This window comes from Malaya genurostris, chromosome 2 (genome assembly GCF_030247185.1).
Source record: "Malaya genurostris strain Urasoe2022 chromosome 2, Malgen_1.1, whole genome shotgun sequence".
Classification (NCBI taxonomy): Eukaryota; Metazoa; Arthropoda; class Insecta; order Diptera; family Culicidae; genus Malaya; species Malaya genurostris.
Genome location: NC_080571.1, coordinates 69,756,650 through 69,779,230, shown reverse-complemented (window position 1 = coordinate 69,779,230; position 22,581 = coordinate 69,756,650). Strand labels below are relative to the sequence as shown.

The window sequence follows — 22,581 nt, the reverse complement described above, 5'->3', positions numbered from 1 at the left end:
ATTTTGCAATTGAGAAGAACTGATTTAAATGGTAGGTTCACGACCCTCGGCCATCCGGACCTTGTCTGAAAAGTAATTATTTCGGTGATTGGATAAGAGAAAGGCAAAAAGATAGATGAATGAAAGAGCGGAAACAAATGTTTGCTGGAAAGTTTTTCTTTATAGCAAAACTCTAATTTAGTATCTTTTCCATTTCGCGAAATTTTTCTGAAATTGTCTGTCGCTTTTGAAGCAAAAGTTCAGGTAAAGTTATACTAAAGTTGCTTTGGGTATTGGTGAAAAAAAACGAAAAAATACCACTCCACTTAACTTACAGCGGGCAAACCTCGAACTGCTTTCTGACATGACAAAGCTCAAACTACTGTTTTCAATCACTAAAAATTATTTGTTCATCACAAAATAAGAGGACTAGGGTTCTGTTAACAAAACAAAAAGCGTACCTGCGGATTAGCATGACATTTTCACCGGCAAACGCACACACGGCACGAGTAAACTGCTGTGCAATCATCGTGGTAAGCACATCATATCCCAACAATTACAATAATCGCGTGCGTAAAGAAATGCGATAAACGCCAAGTCGAGCAGGGAGCAGTCCAAGCGGCAAAACGGTTAACAGCTGCTGGCAGGAAATGAGGAACGCTGATGATCGCATTCGCAAACCGTTGCCGTTGGTGTCGCGGACAAAGAAGTGACCACCATTCGAGGAGGAAGGGAAAATATCAGCAGTAAAATTGATAGCAATGAGCGATTGAGAGGGCGTGTGCTCTCCCCGTACGCATGAAAATGGCTCCGCCTTCGTTCGTGAATCTATAATTATCGTAGCGGTCGAGCGATACGCGAGTTTAGCCCATTCGAGACTGGTGGTTGTGCGGTATGAACAGTACTTTTCCCGTTCACTGGTTGCTTGGATTGGTTACAATTTGTTTGCTTTCGACTCGCATCGTGAAATAAAAGCAACAACATGTTTAATGCACCTTGAGGTGTTATGATACCTGATTCACTACCAATTTATTTTGTGGCATTTTCTCTCTACTTTACTCAAATGTATGTGCTATCCTTCAAAGTTTCTCTCAGTTGTTCGTGAGGTCGAAAATGTACTTGCTCCAGCTTTAAAACTAAGTATATGAATGTCATGGCAATATAGTTTGATCTTAAACATAGCGATTGTGTTGATTATTTAAACTTTTAAAATAATTTTTAAAATGGAATGGAAATATTTCAGCAATTTGGAACGAATTGCCTAAGTCTGAAATAGTTTTGTTATCCGAAATAATGTCACGACATGTATTATTGAAGCGATTTTGAGTCATAACATCACGATTGCATTGCATGATTGTCATGCACGTTTCAAGCGTGGTTTTCTACTTGTTCTTTATAAACTAAAAAGGGAGATGAGATTTTTTTAATCACTCAGTATTAGATAATATTCGCCTTCACACAACAAAATTTTGAAGTTGATGCTAGAAATGTTTCTTGTTAGGATTCAAGGAATGCGTGGTCAAATTAATTGCATCTTTTATATTCTATATTTAATATATTCGAATTAAAATATATTAGGAAGAAATTATTTCACTTTAGCTGAATAGAGTGTTGTTTTATATAATATCAAGATTGAAATATATTAGGTGATCTAAATATATTGTTTGGTAGCTATTAAACAGTTATCGACTATTCTGGGTTTTTGCCAACTTTTGTATGTTGGCAAAAATCCAAAACATTGACATCACCGTGCGACGGTTCGTAAGTTTAAGCTCTCATCAATTTGAAATTCCTGAGCCAGAAGTTGGATGCAGATAAAATTCTAGAGTTTTGTATATGATCATAATACCTTTCATTTGAATATAAAATCGGTTCAGCCATCTCTAAGAATTCATAGTGAGCTTCGTTTTGGCATATTGGACCACTATTTCCGGAACCAGAAACTGAGGATCGGTGTCACTGAAGTGAGATTATTCTATGACAATTGCCAACAAGATCTACAAACAAGTGAACGATTCGAATGTAAGTTGCTGTTCTTTACATGATCATTTATAAAAAAACACCCTTAAAATCAAAATTTTTACACTAATCATCGGAAGTCATATCAAGATAAATTCCGGAATTTGGTATGAAACGTATATTGGATCGATACAATTATGTGAATCGAGAGCTATATTGGACAGAACTAGAAATAATTGTTTTCGTCACGATGAATATAGGAGTCTATTAGTAGCATACTCATGTCATTTTATATAAGGGAGTGCACATTATGCGGACATCTATACATCAATGGAAAGCTAAAGTCCCTGGCTAACAACTGATTTAGAAACTAAGTTGATTCATTTGATTGAAAAAAATTGTTATCAATTTAGTAAAGCGATAATAGAACATCAATGGACAAGTAGAATGTAACCGCATTTATTCGTATAGATAAACCGCAATACTTTATGCATGATGACTCAAAAATTCATTAAACATCGAGATCTGGTGTTATCTTGAAACATTTTTTTTAAATATCAACCTTGAGCTAAGTATTCTGGAAACGCATGAAACGCCGAGATTGGATGTCACCCCGAAAAATAATTTATTGAAAATGTTACAGGCAGTCGACTGTTTTTTTTTATATAACACTAGATCTCGACGTTTCGTTTAAAGGATGGATCAAGTAAACCGTAAAACATTTCCCCGGATATAAGCGAGCTACGGGTTCGAAACCCCTCTCTGTAGTAACGTTTTCGTGACTTACTTTACATAATTGCATTTATATGTCATTTTTCCAACTTCTTTTCCTTGTTAGATACTGGGTAAATTTAAAAAAATATTCAACACCAAGGGTTCGAAAATTATTCACTGCCTATAAAGTTGTTTAGTTATAGCGTTTGAAATTTGGGAAAGATTTTAAATAAATTACACCAAATGCTACCCCTAGTAGCATGTTCAAAATAAACATGTTGCGAAAATCGAGTATTTTATGAAGTTTTAAGTTTTTCAGTTAGTTTTCTAATTTTTGAATAAGTGTTCAAGTATTACAATGATTATTTTGTCTTGTTACGGTATAGAGCTGCCATGAGTAAATTTTTAGTTTGATCAGTATGTAACAAGGGAAAACGATCGGGAAAAATGTCATGCGAATTCAACTATGCAATTAAAACCGAAAAAAAGCTTCCGCAGAAACGGGACTCGAACCCGCAGCTAGCTCCTAGCCGGGGAAATTGTTTTACCATTTAAAGTTCTAACTAATCGTTAGGACGTTTTTTTGGTAGCCCAAGTCATTTTTCCGGATATCGAGCTCAGCTGTTCTTTTTTTTTTGCTCACTAAACCAACGTTGGCAAATCTCTTATTTTGCCTCGGGCGCCAAATTTTCTCGGTACGCCACTGGGTCCCGGGTTGGCGGTTCAATGTATAGGACGCTGGTTTACAAGCCAGTTGTCGCTTGTTCGAGCCCCGACCTGGAAGGATTCTTATACCGTTTTCGTTTATGAACCTACACGTGGGCGACTCTGACTCCGAGTAAAACGAACATGTGGTACGTGTCCCAAATAACAACTCTTAGAAAAATGAAAAAATAAACAAACTCGCATGGATGTCGTGGTGCGACTCGAGAAAATTTCCAGAGCGAAACTACGCGATTGGAGTCCGATCTAGAGCGACTCCAGGTTGCTAAAACAAACATCTCAAAAGTTGTTTGGGTGACTCTGGGTCAGCTCTCGGGCTGCTCTGATCCACAAATGAAAACGGTATTAGTGTCAGTAGGATCCATAGTACTAGGCATGTAATGATTCTGTACACTAAGAATCGTCTGCGAAGTCTGTTGAAACAGAAAGGCCAAATTCCACAAATGTAATGTAATGCCAAGACTTTGCTAGCTGATGTGGGGTCGAACATCTTGAATACCGTGACGCTTGAGCACTGTTTCTGCTGTTAGTTTTTGGAGTTGTATAGCTCTTGAAGTATAAATCTTGTCATTTGATCTTGATTTGTGGATATCGATAAATTTGTTTCCATACTATCTATGCATTAGCTTCAACTGAATAATGTTGCAGACATTGTATACATTCAATTTTGTAAGAACCTGAAAGTAGTTGGATTCGCTAACCACAATTGCAATGTGCACTAAGTGGAGCATGGAAAAATACAAAAACTAGTATCTCTGGAGGATGGTGCCACAGAATACATGATCTGCTCTCCCCCGCTAGTGATGATTTCATTCAAAGAACCGTGTCGCAGTACGGAAATATATTTTTAATTAATGAAAACAATATTTTTCGTGTTAACCTGATTGGGGTACGATTATTGCGCGTATCCTTTAAGAAGGGCATGTCACTTTCGTCCAGAACACAAGAATCCTATGCAAATCACTAGTCACCTATGATAATCAGCTGGATGTATGTAAATATTCCCAGATACTAGTTTACTGCAGTAAGCATCAACCAATGGACGATGTTGTCAATAGTGAACCATCGTCCCTTGCCCTCGTGATTAGATTGATTGCAATGAGAGCACTTTTCTCCCGAACAAAAAGGATAACAACAAGATTCTGATAGTGACACAATATCCTTGAAATCCATTCACTCTTGGTCAGTAAAAGCTACATCAAAATCACCACGAACCGATTGGGCCAACGAATGCTCTTCTTTTGTGTGCTACCTTATCCGCACTGTCTCGATACGATATGAAAAAAAAAAGTTTACTGCCAACCAGTTTTTCTTGTGGCGTACATTTCCTCAAGAGCGCACTCGTTCTCTTTCTAACTATCTGAAAGTGGTTCGAATTCGCCGTAATAAAGTTCCTTACGTATTGCACCATTTTTTTCCACTTACAACACACGCCGGCACTCCTTACGGCCCTCACTAAGGTGGGTTTGCCGGTCGTAAAACTTGACTTCCAACTCGATTGCGCTAGTGTTGACTTGTTTGGGAGAACTCCTGGGCTACTGCGATGGGTGTTGTATAGCAGGTTTCTTCGTGGGTGCAAGAATGAGTCAACAACAGTTGGCCACTTCTGTGCTGTCTGTGCCTGTGTATCTTATTCACCCCGCACTGGAAGGGGGCATGGAAGGAGAGATTGTCGACCGAAAAAAAGAGGCAGCGACTTCGATACGAGGTTGGGCCACTCCAGTCTGTTAGTTGATAGAAGTTATCGAGAGGGATAAGACGAATTTTTACGATAACTTTTTGTTGTTGCTGCTGAGATCCTCTCGGTCGTACAGAAGCGGGTCGCATGTGTGTTCGTGGCGTTTAGTGGCTGTGAAGTGATTGCCTGGTTGGAACTTTCGCCAAGTGGGCTGGGAGCTTTCACGAGGGTTCCGTACATCATCACGATAAGGCCTGGGTGCTGATTGTGTGCTGATTATGTTAGCCGATTACCGATAAGGTCTCGTTGACAGATAGTGAAGAGTGTGTGCTTGAAACCTATTACAACGAAATGGTGAGGAAAACAAATAGAAGCTGTCAGTGAAGTGATTATGGCTCTTATTTATTGAATTAGTTATCTCTATTGTGAGATACTACTTAACTACCGGGAAAAAATTCATGCAAAATACTCGGCTTATGTTTAGAGCGCCGGTCGATGCGTTCAGTTTTAAAGGTCTTCGCACTACTGACTCCGCCATCTTGAATTGGGGCGACATCGGAGCAATTCGCGCGAGTGGGTGACTGGTTTTATGTGTTCGAATTCATTCGACAGTCATTATCGTTAAGGTAAATGTACCCGGTGAGCAGCTGAGTGTTACATTCACTAATGGATGGCATCCGAAAATAAACTGACAAAATACCACGAAGTGATTTTGAAGTTTAATCTACACGAAAAGATTTCATTCGCGGTTCGATGTGATACGTTTGCGAGTGTCGGTAAATGAACGAAACGTATCAGTGACCTGCCGAAGAAACCTACGCCTGCGTACGCTTCAATTAATCTAGGTGAGTTAATTGGTTTTAATGATAATTGTTATGGGTGGTGGTTGCAAAAATGCGTCTATGTCGTCCTGTTGGTACAAACTAGCTAGACAAACACGACACAATTTATGGTTATGGAATGTTCACTGAATGCCTCTGTGGTGAAAAGTGCTGCACGATCACTGGAACAGCACCTTTTGCGTGCATAAGTTATGACGGTAACGATTAGCAATTGCCCGTCGTTATGGTGCATATATCTTCTGGTTACTTTGTTGCACTGCCTACTAGATTGAAAGGCTGCTTGTTTGTTACGTTTATTAGAAACAACACGCGTAACCGAAACACCTCGTTCGATGATTCCAACAGATAATATCTTGCAATTTATGTCCTTGCACGTGCTACAATCTTGCAATTGGGCATTGCACTTAGCCAATCGATGTCCCAGAGAATATTGGGGGTGGATAGAGCATGATGTGTAGGACGATCGCTTTTCATGTAGCCTATCTGGATTTGATTCAACCTCGCTCACAGAATCAGACATTTTTCTGATCCGAATCGCTCATTGTGTTGCGTTGTGATGATGATCTTGATGGATTGCACACTGATATCATCAATTAGTCTGCTACTTATTTGATTGAAAAGAGGTCTCTTATAGGGTTTTATGTTACAAGTAACTGGTTTGTATCAAGTGCATAGGACTGTTTTTTAGTTTTTGTTCTTAACGTTTTGTCTTCGAATCATCAGTGTTCATGTTGAATTGATATATCTTTCAGTAGTTCAACAAGAACCGCTATACATTGATGAGTCAAAGACGAAAAGTAGAAAAAATAATAATAGTTGCTTTGGAAATGATATTTGGAATTGATACCATTACTGCCCAGATCAAACACCTCAACAGCAATAGCTTAGAACAGTGTTTACAAGGAAGAATGAAGGATATTTTTCATTATTTAGAATTTTGTCTTCGATTAAATGAAAATTTTCGCACAGTCTATTGCTAACTAATTGTGTGATTTTTTAAATTTTTACTGCTTCGCTTCTAGAATTTTAACGGTGCCTATACACTAAAGTATGACTCATTGACGACAAGCTTATACTACCACACAAACAACACTGAACAAATGAGAGTAAAACAATACAACAAACAATGAACTATTAGTTTTTGTGTTTTTTTAGATTTTTCTAGTGGAGTTCATCTTTTTGCATCCATTTAAATAGCTACACCAGAACATTTAGGAACTGGAACTGAATTAAAGAGATAAATTTGGATCCTGGGACTGGCTTCGAATAAAGTAGCAAAATTCAGGTTCGGCAATCGGTCAAGAATTCAGTTCTAGAATTGGGGAGCTGAACTCATTTTTAAAATACAAATTCTGAATCCTAGAGCTGAATTCTGAACTTGAGTTCCGAGCATGAATTCAGTTTCAAAATCAAGTTCCAGAACCCGAATTCCGAATTTAATTTCAACATGCAGGTTCTGAATTTTAAATCTGAGTTCTGGAAATTCTAAAATTAAATTTAGAATTAATATTTTAAAAATAAATACAGGAAGTAAATTGTGAAACTGAATTCAAGAATTAAATTCTGGTATAGGAGTCAGCTCCGAAATTCTGGATTGGAGTACAGTCATAAAATTTTGTTCCACAATCCAGATCTAGAATTCTGTTCCAGAAGTTCCTGATTTTAAATTCTGGGTACGAATTCCGAACAATTAAGACATTCAATTCAGTTTCAAGATCTAGTCAAGAAACAAGTTTCATAATTCTAGGTCTATAATCTAGAATTAAGATTCAGTTCTCAGTTTAATAGTTTTGAACTTGTATTCGGAAACTAAATTCTAAAACTGACTTCTTAATCTTAATTCTTAACCTTGAATTAAACTCAGCATTTAGATGGACCAGAATCCAGGTTCTGAATACGGCTTTAGAATTCAGTAGCAGAATTCTATTCAAAAGAGGCTTCACACCACGCAGAAGGTCTATTGCAGTGATGCCAGATCGTGCGCGCAGAATTTCCATATTCCGTATTCCATCTATGTTAGGGTTGTGATGGATGGGAAAATCAGTATAAATCCGTATAACTTATTTTACAGTGATTTTATGTTTTACCTTTTTTTATAAATATAAAAAATAGGTATAGAATTCGCTCAAACTTTCGAAAAATTTTCCGAGGCCCGGAGGGCCGAATGTCATATACCAATCGATTCAGCTCGACGAACTGAGCAAATGCCTGTGTGTGTGTGTGTATGTGTGTGTATGTGTCTGTATGTGTGTTGTCAACTAAGAGGTCGAGATCTCAGAGATGGCTGGACCGATTTTGATCAAACTAGTCGCAAATGAAAGGTCTCCCCGTCACCCAAAATGCTATTGAATGGTTTTGAGATCGGATGTTTACTTTTTGAGTTATACGAAGTTTTATGTCAAAATTTTCAGTTTTTTGACAGTACCTGTCACAATTGACCTTGAAAACAGAATATTTTTTTAGACTTAGATTCCGCACGGTAATACCTATCCAACAAGCCGTAGATTGTTAAAATCCGTCCATTTTCAACGGAGATATCGAAATTTTTGTGTAAGCGACTTTTCCCCCTATTCCAGCAGTAGAAGTTTTGAGCGCTGTCTGGCAAAGAAATGCTTGGAAGCAACATAAAACACGATTTATTATACTGTTACATACATTTGTTTCTAAGTACCCAAAAGACTGTGTAGAGCATGATATTTTGCCTCGGACCGATTTTAGCACGGTTCGTTTTTGGCAACATAATCGTTCGAATATGCCATATGTAAATCAAATGATGGCAGAATTTTCGAGTTGAAAGCAATTCCATAATTATATTGATTTAAACTACTTACAGCAATAAATGCTGGAAGAACCTAACAGCCATATACCATTCGAATCAGTTCGTCGAGATCAGCAAATGCGTGTGTGACAAATAATTTCATTCAATTTTTTTCGGAGATGACTCAACCGTTTTCTACAAACTCAGATTCATATGAGAAGTCGTATACTCCCAAACAAGGTTCCTGAATTATGTTTGGTTCCGACCTCTAGTTCCGGAACTACAGGATGATATGTGAAACGAAATTAAAACTGTGTAGCTCATTTTTCTCGTAGATGGCTGAACCGATCTAAGATTCAAATGAAATCTAAGAATCATCTTAGATTCAAATGAAAAGTTTTAAGATTCTATAAAACATCTTGTTTTTTAGAGTCAGATCCAACTTCCGGTTTCGGAGATACAGGGTGATTAGTATAAAATAGTCTATTTCACATAAATTAATCAGGTTTATCGGGTTAGCAGATTTGGATAGTCGATGACCAAATAAACTTATTTCATTTTTGGTTGTATTGGCACCTAAAAAATTACTTATCATTACGATTCCTCAAAGATGTCTACATTGATTTTCAAACATTATGAAACAAATGTAAACTATACAGCTACTCAGGTGAATTTGTCTGACTTCGGCTACACCGAATTTCGAAATCCGGTTCCAGTATCGAATCGTTTCTCAAAGCTCAATCGTTTTCTCAAAAAAAGCCAAATCGAATTTCAGCGATATAGAAGATGACAATTAAAGTTGGACTCAAAAATATTGCAATTTATTCGTCATATACAAATCGGTTTGGGTTATGCTGGTTCCTGAATACCGGCTCTGGAAGTACCTTAAATTACCTTAAACTCTCAAGTGGAACTTACTTCGACATATCATCGAATGTTTAATCGATTGTTACACTTTTAGAATCAAATTCGATCCGATTTGCAGTTTCGACATTACAGAGTAATGAGTGATTAAAATCTCAAATTGCCCTTTAAAACGACGGACATTAGAATAATGTCATGAAAACTGAAACACCCAATAATATTCATGCAAAAAAACACTTGCGGATTGATAAAAAAAGGTATAAAATTCAGTATATTATATACAGTATATACCAATGTACTTGAAAATCTGTATATCTGGTAGCCCTGGTCTGTTGTTGTTCAGAAAAAGAAATGATCGATTGGATTACCATGGACCTAAGACAAGACCTGACAACTGGCTTCTTGTTCTTCCTTTCGAATCATCCTTTTCGTCATTCTCTCCCTGTGGAATGAATGACAACGTATCGGCTTTTTTTATAATTTTATGCTAAGTAAAAATATTTATTTAATTTAAATGTTTATACTCGGTTTTTAATTTGCAATAAACATGAAAAATGTTTTGGTGAGTGCATTTTTTTTATTATATATTAATGCTGAAAAACAATTAATCGAGCTTTGATGACACTCAAAATCGATTCCATTGTTGATGTATTACCGGATCTTTTGGAAACCGGAAAAAGTCTAGTTTGAATAGAAATGCTTAGTGCGACCACAGTGTGGAACACAACAGTTCATTCTTCTTGTAAAACTAAACACACTTTCGAGTTTACACTAAATTAACAAATCTTTTTTGTTTACACTTTAATTCACTAGAAAGAAAAACAGCTTGATGCTGATTTTAATTACACAGTGCAACCACTATAAACATTTATTACAAATGAGTTTGAAAAAAAGTGAAACATTCTCTGAAAATTTTCATTTTCATTGGTGAGCTAAAATTATACAGTTTAATAAACTTGTTTTCTGATTTTCGTTATACTTGGCATCATTGCTCGCGAACCCTGCAAAAGTTTTTGCCGTGAATACGACTTACTTTACTATGGGGCACTTTTAGAAAATTTATTCTCTGAAGAGTGTTAAGTTTTTAATCGTGGATATCTATTATTGTATCTCACGTATCAACATAATTTTTGCCACATGCCATTGGACATATGATCAACAATTTATGATAAAATTTTCAGTTTCATATCATAACCACAAATAGTTCAAAATTTAAGTTTTCCTAAATGTTTGGTATCAACGTATATGATAGAATGACGCCTTTCTCATACCTGGGTCGTTCATTTGGTTCAGGTCCACAGCTCAGTTCCAGTTCAAGTATCAAGAATTCAGTTCGGTATTGAATAAATTGCGGGACGATCGCAGTGCCAGTTTCGCTTTAAACAAGAGCGATTGCGTCATCTTGCTGCTGGTCGTTTGCATTGGATCAAAATACAATGAAAAGTGAAAAACGATGGAGAACATTATACAAAATCAGCTTTCTACTTGATACTTCATTCACTCTTACCTACGTAGTTGACTCGTTTAGCTCAGATCAGAATCCAATTCTAGGGTTCAGTTCTGAAATACAGTTTCAGAATTCAATACCTGATATTTTTTCCATTACCAGAAGCCAGATCTAAAATTCGTTTCCTCGTCCAAAATCCAAGTCTAGTATCAAGTACTATAATTCTGACGCACAATCCGAATTTCAGAACTTGATTCTAAGCCGGGATTTTTAGAACAGAATTTTGGGTCTGAGATTCGAGACCTGGCCTTTGGGTCTAAATTTTTAAACTGAATTCTGGAACTGATATAAAGGTTCAGATCAGAATTCAGTTCAGAAATTCCTGGTCGGAATTCAGATTCAGAATATAGTTTCGGAAATCAGGTTCAGAATTCGGAACCTGAAATTCTTGATCTTCAGACCGAAATCCAAGAGCAGAACTCAGATTAAGTTGTATTTCATGAATTCAGTTCTAAGCTGCATTTCAGAGTCCAGGTTTGGAGTTCTAGACCAGTAAGCAAATCTAGAAGTTGGTCACTAATTTGTCACTAGAACGTTTAGTAGAATAATTTCACTAGAATAATATTTTAACACCATTCAATTCTACTATATATAGTGGAATTGAATGATGTTAAAATATTATTCTACTAGAATTTGGTTCCAAAGTTCAGTTCTACAATTTGTAACGGAATTTAGGAACTAAATTCGGAAAATATTTGAACTATATTCTGGATCTTCTGAGCTGAATTCTGGATCTGAATTTGAAAACGAAATCCTGCACCAGAATTCTATAATTAAAATTCAGCTGCGTATCAGAATCCAGGTTCAGAGTTCTGTGCTAGGATTCAGGTTCAGAATTCAGAGCCGAAAAAGAATTCAGTTACACCTCACAGTGGTGAGTTTAACTATTCAGAATTCAATTCCCGAGTCTAGCATAGCGAAATTGAGTTTCAGAATTCAATTCTAACATTCCGATCAAAAATTCGGTGCCTGAATTACAGTTAAGGAATTCAGAATCATTAACGTCGAAGAAAATGAACGATCCATTTTATGTGTATTCACGTCAACCAGTTATGTCTCTGACATTACCCACCACCTTTTTCTTTTCACAATGTGCGGGTAGCAACATCAAAACCAGCCAATCAGAAACTGGTCCATTTTGGAACAAAAGCAGCCCCCCCCAGTTGTCAGGTCTTGTCTTAGCCATGGAATACCTTTTATACTCGTCCAGTCCAGAACATCGGGACCGTCGTCCGGGTGCGAAAAAGGTAAGCAAGCGTGACGAGTCTTCGTCATTATTTCCAAAAGAATGAGAAAACTAAATTTTTGGGTTATTTGTGATAATCTCACACTATTGAAAATTTAATCATGATCATATTTCTGATGAAATGGAGATAAATTATGTTGTTGCGTTTAGTACAACTCGAGAAATTCACGATGAAATTCTACCCAAATTTCTGAACTTGTTACGGATACTTCTTCTGGTTGTGGAGCTACAGAGTATTTTGATTTGTACATTTCGCTAGTTTACGCTCGATCAAACCTAATGATCAGATTTTTTAAAAGAATTTCACAGTAATGTTAATAATGGTACTAGTAATGTGAGAATGGCATCATCTCACAACTAGGTTTATATATACAGGTTTTTAAACTTGTTATGAGTTTTTCAATTTTTTATTCAATTTTTTTACTGCTAATAGGAAACAAACATCAGATGCATCCAACAAAGAGAGTCTAGTGTGGGAATTAAAATTTGGTAAACTGCGTTCAAACTTATTCGTTAAAAATAAAACCTAAAAAAAATACAAAAAAAGGAATAACGAAGACAGACATTTTTTTTAATTGCACCAGTAAATAAATTTAGTATGTTATAACTCACTTAGTTGAATACATTTTTTTCGGGACCATGAATCGTAATCCGACTTTGAAAAGTTGCTTTCTCAAAGGGATCGTAGGACTGAAACAAAGCGTTTCTGCGTAACGGCGGCTTTCACAAATTTTGAAATCACTGTGCGACAAGTCAAGTAATCCAATCGCAACGGTATTTCTGCGCTCGTCCATAAACCACTTTGCAGTTCAAATTGGCAAACCCCACATCGAAATACGTCCGCAATCGCTCGATCACGGCCTGAACCGCATTTGACAGTGGAGTTTGTGTGTGTATGTGGAGCCTTTTCGGAATAGCACTGACCACCCAGCATGATAAATCACCCACTTGGCTCGCGCTAAGTCGAAAACCTTGTCCCGTAGGCTTATAGCTGAATTAGTTATTCTACGCGGGTCCCCAAGTCCATGCTGCTGCTGCAGTTTGATATCTACTGCTTCTCGCTTCTGAATTCGTCGTCCAGCCCAGGCAATAGTCGACAACAACAAAAAAAAATCCATCGCGTGTCATTGGAATTTGCCGGTCGATTGGAATCAAAATCATACAGGGACCGAAAGTTTTACGGGGCCGAAAGCTCTGAGGTAAACTAGAAAATTTACGGTGCTCGTTGGAACACATCGAAACGCCGCCGCACTTGTTCGGATCTCAGATGAAAGCAGAACGGTCAACCGCGACCGCCTCGATCTGTCTCAGATGTGTGTTTTCAGCTGATGGTTCTTTGATCGGATCGCAGCTTCACGATCAATAAAGCAAAGGACGGATCACTGGCCGGTGGACAACCTTTTAGCTTTTTACGAGCGGCGTGTCATCAGATCATAATCGTAAATGTGGTCGTCTGCTTTCGGATCGAACGATTGAAATCTGTTCTTGTCCCAGTCTCCCCATCATCGTCAAATTTTAGCCATGCCCATCGCTCTGGCGTGATGGACTGGAGTCGTAAATGTTTTTTTTTCGCATTCCGCATATCGAATGCTGGTGACAATATCGGTACGCGACGGTGCTTCCTTTTATTTCTGCAGTCCATTAGATGAGAGTACTGTGGCGTGTAGAGGGTTAAAGTACATCGGTGATTGAATTTCAGGACGAATCAATTGATTACCTTGTTAAAAGATTCGCTTTCGAGCCTAATGAGTTAAGGGGCGGCGGCTGGCGAGGAACAGGAGCTCGAACAGGTTTCCACTCGATCAGTCATCGTGTTATTTTTTTACGATGTTTACATTTTTATCGAATGTGATGTTTTGCTGAGTGTTATTATGAGTTAGGTATCCATATTTGGCAACCTCGAATAAAATCAGTATGGTTGATTGCCTGATGTTTTCTATGTCACCATCGTTTCACAGAGATGCGTAACATGCGGAGCTTGTCTAGCGTATGAAGGAATAGGTTTGATGAGAATTTCTATTTTGTACGAACCACCCTGACTATAAGTAAGAATGATCAGCCTAAAGTAAGAGTTTGTATCTTTGAGTAATAAATAATAATAGCAGTTTTTTTTAGGTTTAACAAATTTACAGCAACCCTTCTCGGCTAGCATTGTGTCCAGTGGGTTCGAAGAAAATCCTTTGTCAATCAATCAATCATTTTATATTATCGTGAAATTCTTGATTTTATGATCAAAATGATCCAAATTATAATAAAATTGGTCAATGTCGGAAAACGCGTTGCTTGTGGTATGTGTTTCAATTGAAACTCGTAACTCCAGTTTTCTTCCTATGTTTATTTCTTTGAACCTTCGGAATTAAGTGGTATCATAATGGGTTGTGTAATAGATTCAAGGAAAGGCAAAGTGTAGGCATTGGAATATAAATTCTTATTAAAATGTTCATTTGATTGTGATAAATATTCATTCAATAAACACGGCTGATTTGTAATGGAATGATACTTGAAATGCTATGATAAGTCTGAATTCAATTCAAATGTTGTGTTTCTTAAGACGGATAACTAAAATGCTGTTTTCTCTTGTTTATGCCTTCGTACTAGTTTTCCATTAATATTTCAGAATCCACAAGAAGGAATTACAAGAAAATGACGGTGGGTCGATGAAACCCGTACAAAATTTTGATAGTTTCTTTCGCTGAAATATGCAAACCCGAAATGAAATATTCGACAGCAACATTCTATATGTTGCTATTTTTGTTGCCTTTGGCACGGCCCATTTGTGAAAAAGCTACAACATGAAATCACGTATAATGAAAGCTCTTAACCAAAATTGATTCAGTTTGGAATCAACCGCCACTGTGAGCAGTTCGAGCGATTGCGTCATTCTGCTGGTGGTCGTTTGGAGAAAAAGAAAACGAAAAGTGGACAACGATGGGGAGCATAAAACCAAATTCTAATGGCTCTAAATGTTATCTAAAGAACTGTTAAGATTATTTCTTTGCAAATCGATGATAACAGTCATCAGTTTAGTGCAAATCTAGAAAAAAATGATTAGTTAGAAATTCGCACCAAACGAGTGCAATAAAGCCAACATTTGGCTGCTTCGCATTCGAGAAAAATGCTTCGGATAGCGTTCAATATCGTATAAAATATCACCTTTTGGAAGTTGGAAATGAATCCCACGATTACATCATTCTGCTTCACACAAGCAAGTGGCAGATTTACTTTGTACGCCGTTAGCCAAACGAGAGGCATTACCTACTACAAGTTTTTGTAGATTTACATACTCAGTGGAGGAAAACTTCGCAAATTTCTTTGACAAAAATTTTGATGGTTTTATAAAGAAACGAATTGTGAAATTTATTTGATGTTCAAAATTGTTGAGTACATTTGCCACCAGAACCTGAATTCTGGACATTCAGGAACTGAAACTGAACAGAAGAACTAAATTCAGTATCCAAATTTAACTCTAGAACCCAAGTTCTGAATTCAATTTCAGCATACTGATTTCGAACTCTGAAATCTCTTGAAATGCGTACAGAAACTGAGTTTGGGAAGTAAGTTCTGGAACTGAAGTCATGAATTAAATTCTACACGGAACCACTTGCGATCCCATTTCAACCAGAATATTGGTTGATTTTCTGAATTCGATTGGTTAAAATTTGGTACAACTAATCGATTGTTGTTTTAACTAAACTGTCATATTTGTTTTTCGATTAGCAGAAACGATGGTTGAAACAACTAATATAACTGTTTGAAACAAAAATGGTGTCAATTAGTGAGGACACATACCTTTCAATTTCAACAAATATTTTAGTTGAAAGGACTGGTGTTGTTATTGAAACAAAATTCTGTTAGTTGAAAAATAAATCGGTTTTATTTGTTTTAGACATGAGTATTGAAAGTGAAAAAATGAGTATTGAAAGATGATGCCTTCAAACGGTTGAACTAAAGTTATGCACTGATAATTTTAGTCAATTTATATGAGCTTGGGTGCACCGCTGGGAATTGGAATTTTGCGACGGCAATTCCAACGCGCCATTCAATCGCAGCGCCACTGTGTGTTTGAAACCCTTCGCTCCTGTTACTTTTATAAATTAAATTCATGTCAAAAAGAGTTTTATTGCTAATGCATGAACATCATCATCGGTATCAAACAGCTGGAAGTAAAACAGTCTGCTGGAAGTAAATCAATGATCGAATTTGAAGCATAAAATTTTTGCGCATACCTGAAAGATTACGAGATGATCATTCATTAACATTTTCTAATTTGTCACCAATTTTTTTTCATCTTAAACAAGGTTAACTTTATCACAACACCGCTGTTAGATAAACACTTGTTATCATAAATTTCTCAAATCGAATGAACACAATTTCACCAAACGCTTTAACCATCGATGTAGTTTTCATTGACATTTTGAAGCGACGCGAACAGATTTCAACTAAAAAAGTTGTTGATTTTGCATTGCGATTATTGTTTTGCTTTCAACTGTCTCCGGCATTTGACAGCATTCAAAACAACATATTTTTCAACTACTTGAATATATGCAAAACAAAAACCATATTGGTTGAATCAAAAAGAAATTAGTTAAATCAACTATCGCAAAAATCAAAAACTGCGATAACGCAATTTTATGATCGAAGGGTTCTCCGTGTAGTTCAGAAGAGCTCCTAATTTTTGCTTCGGAGTTCAGATTAAATTTTTTTTCCAGAATCCAGATCTAGAATTCATATTTGGAATATTGTTCCAGCATGCTTAAGTTGAATTCCTAAATCAGAATTCTAAACACGAATTCCGAACTTAAAATAGGGCACTAAATTCAATTCCAAAATTTAGCCTGGAAATTAGTTCAGAAAATCTAGTTCCAGAATCTAGAGTTTAAATTCAGTTCCGGTGTCTTAGTTTGATCTATTGAACGTGTATCCTGGGATTGAATTCGAAACTGGCATTCTGGAACTAAATTCTAAAACTGAATTCTGAAACACAATTCTAAGAGCAAATTCAGCAGCTATGAGTTCTCTATATGGAAGAACTATAATAGAACAGAAACTGGAACAAACGTATCCCCAGCAAGCCGTTCTAGTTTTATTTATTCGACCAGTTCTTCTGTCAAATTTAAAACTGGTCTACGATGCCGTTCTATTTTTTGTGTATTTGATACACGAGTAAAATACTGCTGGGGCTGCCAGTTTTTCTTGTTATAAAATCCAAATTTAAATTTTGTAACTGACATAAATTATGCCTCTAGAACTAGAACACTACTGAAGATGCCCCACGGAAAGACCGATATCAGCATTTTGGCGAAAAAATTAGTTGATTTTCTGATTTTAGTTAGTTATTTTTTGAGACAACTAAAAAAATCTTACTTTTGCTAATTTAGATTTTTTAATTCTAATTTCCTTGATAATAATAAAATATTTATTGAAATGGCTATTTTTTTAGTTGAATTCACCAATTGTCATTTCTTAGCTAAGGCACACTTCATATCCATTCAACTAATTTTTTAGTTGAATTAGAGAAATAAAACGTTGTTTTCAACCAACATAAATGGTTGAATTGGTTTCTGCAATTTGCAGCTATATGGCGCTCTGTCGCCGAAATAACGCACCGTAATGACTACTAGCCACTAGATGGCACACTACAACCGAAAAAACTTTCAGTCGCAGTTGTCTTTTCTATATTGGCAGGTATAAATACAATGTTGTATTGGAGAAAAAGACATAAGCGAAACTTCTTTTTGAACATTTTTCTTCTAAATCGCTGTTTTCTTCATTCGACTTCGCGAAATCGACTCTCTCACTGAAAACTTTGAGCACTCGGAAAATAAAAACCGAATACAAGTAGTACATCGAACGGCGTGGCCCGGAAGGTTGGAAGATACAAAACACATCATTTGACATGTACAATTAGAGTGCAACATTCGAAACTCAATTCACTGTTCCGCGTAAAAACATTATTACGCACAATCGCTTCAAATGCGCACCAATTCTGAATAAATACACTTTCCACTAACAGTTTACGTCATTTTTACATACCGGTTTAGAAATTTATATATGGATATATTGTAACACATGCGTAAAACATCTGAACAATTTGCAAGCAGTTTCAACAAGACTGTCCCTTTTAGCTTTTTATTGGATTGTTTTGTTTTGACACTTCTCATGAATTTTGTGGCTAACAAACTGGTGATAGATAAATAGAAACAAATTTTCTGATTTTAAAAACAAAATTAGTTGTCAATGAGAATTTCGTGTTGGATTGAGATATTGCTGGTTTGTGTCCAGAATATTCGCCAACTAAACACATTCTCTAAAAATAAGAGTTTTTTTCAGGAAATAAATTCTCAATTTTAACTAATTTTATAGTTATTTTGGAAATTTTGTTGTTAAAATCAACTAATTCAAAAACAGTAATACGAATTAGGCGCAGAGCTAATTTCGGTCGTTCCGTGCCTAAATCTTTAATTAGGTTCAGAGTTCGGGTGGAACGGAATCCAGGTTCTGAATTAAGTTTCAGATTTCAGACCATGTTTTATCTTTTATACTCGTCCGTCGTCGCGGGTACGAGAAAGGTAAGCAGGCGTGATAAGTTTTCCTGATTGTTTCCAGAAGTTTGAGAAAATTTTATTTTTGAGTTATTTTCGGTTGTCTCACACTGTTGAAAATTTAATAATAAATTGTTGGTCATATTCTTGGTTAAATGGAGAAAGAATTATTTTGTTTCGTATAGTGCATCTCGAAATATGCATGAATAAGTTCTACCCATTCTTCCACAGGAAAAAATGACTTTTTTGAATAATCCACAAAAAATGACTAGGAGAGACCGGGAAAAAAAAGGTTTCGTTACGACTAGGTTCTCATCCAAGTTATATAGAATATAGTTCATGTTCATCAATTCGAGTAATGCTTGCATTACAATGTAAGTTTTCCGCATTACCCAATAATTTTCCACACAATTTATCTTATTATCAATTTATTCAGTAGGTTGGAAGTTATAAACTGGAAATTTGTTTAAATGAAACACAATCCGCAAGTATTGCATTTTCCTACTATGAAAAAATCAATTGGAAGAAAAAAAAAGCTATAGATCATGATTTGAATATTTTTGATCGAAATGACTGCTTTCGTAATGTTATTATCATGGCAACAGTAGTGGATTTCTTTTTGCATAGAATATATTGAATAGAGATCCAAATATGAAAAAAATCCCTTCATAATCCACCTATTGGTGTGATAATGTCTTTCTCTTGTCATTAGTATTCCGTACTGTGAGCTCATCAAATAACTTAATACTACATGGAATGGGAAGTCTCGGGCCTAACAAAGAAAAAGTCGTTTTTTTACCGTGACAATTTTCTTATTCTACAGTTTAATTTTCATCTAGAGCGATACATTTGACTGCAATGACTTCAGCATTCGACGAAAATACCTTCTCCTGGAGAAACTTTTTCAGGTTTGGTATTAGATAATTCGATTAATTAGATTCGAAACTATTCACGTTTTTTTTTCTGTGAGAGGTCCGGGACTATGCAAGATTGCATCTATCGTACCGGAAATGCTCGTCACAACCCTTCCAAGCCTGATCAATGACGACATTGCAGCTTATATATATACCTAAATTGTTGTTCGGTTAGTCGGTTACGTCTCTTGTACCATCATATCTCCGGAACCGGAAGTGACAACCATTTAATCTTTGAACTTGATGAATGACTCAGTTGTATCTCACAAACAAGCCTAAGCATGTTCAGTTTAGTGAACTCTGAGAAATTTAGAGAAGAAAAAAGTGCGTTTTGTCGGTTACGTCACTTAAACCATCATATCTCCGGAGGCAGAAGTAACAGTCAGCTGTACTTAGAATTTGATTAAGGATCAAATGTAAACAAAGTTTACTTGTATTTTTTTGTATTGTTTTTTTATCAATTTTTCACCAATGTTTGATGGAAAATTGCTTACATTTTATGAATGTAGATTTTAATTGCCTAATAAAACAGTTAGCTACACTACTTCAATCCATTTGTATTAAGTCGCCTTAAACAAAGTCAACAAAACTGAATATTTTCTGTTAAAAAAGAAGTTTTCCGGAAAAATAAATAGTTTCACGACAATCTTTCATATCCATTGCCTTTCGCGTGATAAATTGAAGGTTCCTATTTGTAGGATTAATAATAGAAGCTACGTAAATCTTTATTTTGGAATAATTTTTGTAAGAGAAAATCCATATTGAAATGTGTTCGTTGCTAATCAAATGTGTTAGTGGAAGTAAGTTGAAATTGAAATAATTTTCTTCGAACAGTTTTCAGTAAAACAGAAGAGTCTTAGACTAAGATTTTCGCTTTTCTTGAGTTGCAATTCTAATCAGAATAAACTGAATCGTTTATTTTTCAACCATATGGAAGATTTATTGATTAAAATCAGGAAACAAAAACCACAGGAATTTGTTTTTACGCAAACATTGTTGACATTACTCATACGCTTGCAAAGTGTCTTGCTCTTTAAGATGGGCTTGGATTTAAATTTTTTTTATTATTCTAAAAAATAAGTATAGCATTCGCACAAACTTTGGAAAGCTTTTTTTAATAAGAGCTTGCGACCGAGACTTAGTTTGTCGAAATCGGTTTAGCCATCTCGGAGAAAATTGTGCGCTAGAAAAATACATGTGTTTTGTCGTTTACGTCACTTATATAATTATATCTCTGGATTCAGAAGTGACAGCCATTTGATTTTCGAATAAGTTCTTTTCAAACGTATAAGTAGATTTCAAACGAGCCTCAGCTTGCTGAAATCGGTAATCATTTCCGAGAAAACTGAGCGGTAAAAAAACTGACTCTGTTCTATTACTTTTCTGTAGAGAAAGGTAAAACATTGACAGATTGTGGGTTTCTTTCCTTAAAAATTACCTACACTTAATTTAAGCTGAGTTTTCAATCCGTCCGGTTGAACATTTCTTTTGCGAGATCTTTTTAATGTTCCAGAACCTCAATTTGGTAGTCAAGTCTCTCGTATATACTGAGGTCTTTTTCTATGCGGTTACTTTTTACGCGGATTTCCGAAGTTACGTGTTTTTTTTGTGCGTTTTTTTACGCGGTACGTATCCCCTGAGTAAAAGGGACCACAGTGTATGTATATTTTCAGTTTACTAATTTATTTCTTAATGTGTTACTGGCGATTTTCTATAAATACCCTTTAAAATTTACTGGAATGTTTATAATAATTAATGATGCTATAGAAAATTATCCCCAACATAACTTTCGAGTATATTTTGTCGAGTTTAGTCGATTCAGAGTTCGATGGTTTTTGTTTAATAATGTTAAAGTCTCTCGATAAGCCTTGGGTTTACATTCCTGTAGTGGAGTTTGACCTTTTGTTTCAACAGACTTCGCAGTCGATTCAGAGTGTACAGAACCATTGCATGGCTGGATCGAATAAACTGAACTCGAAGCGAATGTCGATCATCGAGTCTGAATCGTGAAAACATGATCGACTCGATATACGGGAAGTATTTGAAAATTTTCCGCGTTTCGTTTTCGAGTAGTCATTTGCCTGTTTATGCGTACAGTAAACAATGTTCGCGATAATCGTTGCCGCTGCTAGCTGTGAAATTTACGCTATGATAGTATTTTTCATGTGCAAAATAATTGTCAGCAACTGGAATTCCACGAGACTTATACCTACTGTAATGAGTGGAGGAAAGGTTTGTGTTGTGATCAGAAAATGGGTGTTCTTTGCGAAAAGCGGAGTGGTACACACTTCGTAAAAACCCTGTGATTTTACATTTTATCATAAATGAAATTTATTTAAATAAAAAAAATGAATGCTGATAATTTTCATAGATTCATGTTCGTATGCAATTTTCGCTTTAGAGTTGATTTCCTAAACTCACTTTAGAATTTCTTTACAAGGATAAAATGTTTCATGATACAAAGAGTAGAACGAGGAAATTTCGTGTTGATAAATTTCAGAGCGCAACGCAACAACTAATTTGGCTAAGAGATTTTAATCGAATTTAGAAAAAAGATGAAATTGTTTTTGACGTATCAAAAATCAAAAGCCTCAAATCGGCAGGGCTGTACTTAATTTTTTTTGCCAATCCCTGAAAAGGTCATCGTAGTGTCATCGTGGCTGCCTCAGTTTTCATTCAAGAGACTCCGTTAATCGGCGAGTAAACTTCACCTACTCTGCAGGTCATCAAAGTAGGCGGCTAAGTGAGACATCATCAACTAACAGTACCATCAAAACGTACAAATTCATTCACGGGAGTGTTGTTAAGTTTGTTTCCGTAACGAGCCGACCGTATTTTTTTATGTGCTCTAACGA

The 22,581-nt window shown here is 36.1% G+C and overlaps 1 protein-coding gene across 2 annotated transcripts in view; it reads left to right on the top strand.

Annotated features, from left to right (window-relative positions):
- Positions 1-5,129: 5,129 nt before the first annotated feature.
- LOC131429408 (GATA-binding factor A) overlaps positions 5,130-22,581 on the top strand; it is a 134,442-nt gene continuing 116,990 nt past the window's right edge. For both annotated transcript variants that reach the window (XM_058593493.1, XM_058593494.1), the window contains exon 1: positions 5,130-5,898. The gene's annotated coding sequence lies outside the window, so the exon portion shown is untranslated. The remainder of the gene's footprint in view (positions 5,899-22,581) is intronic.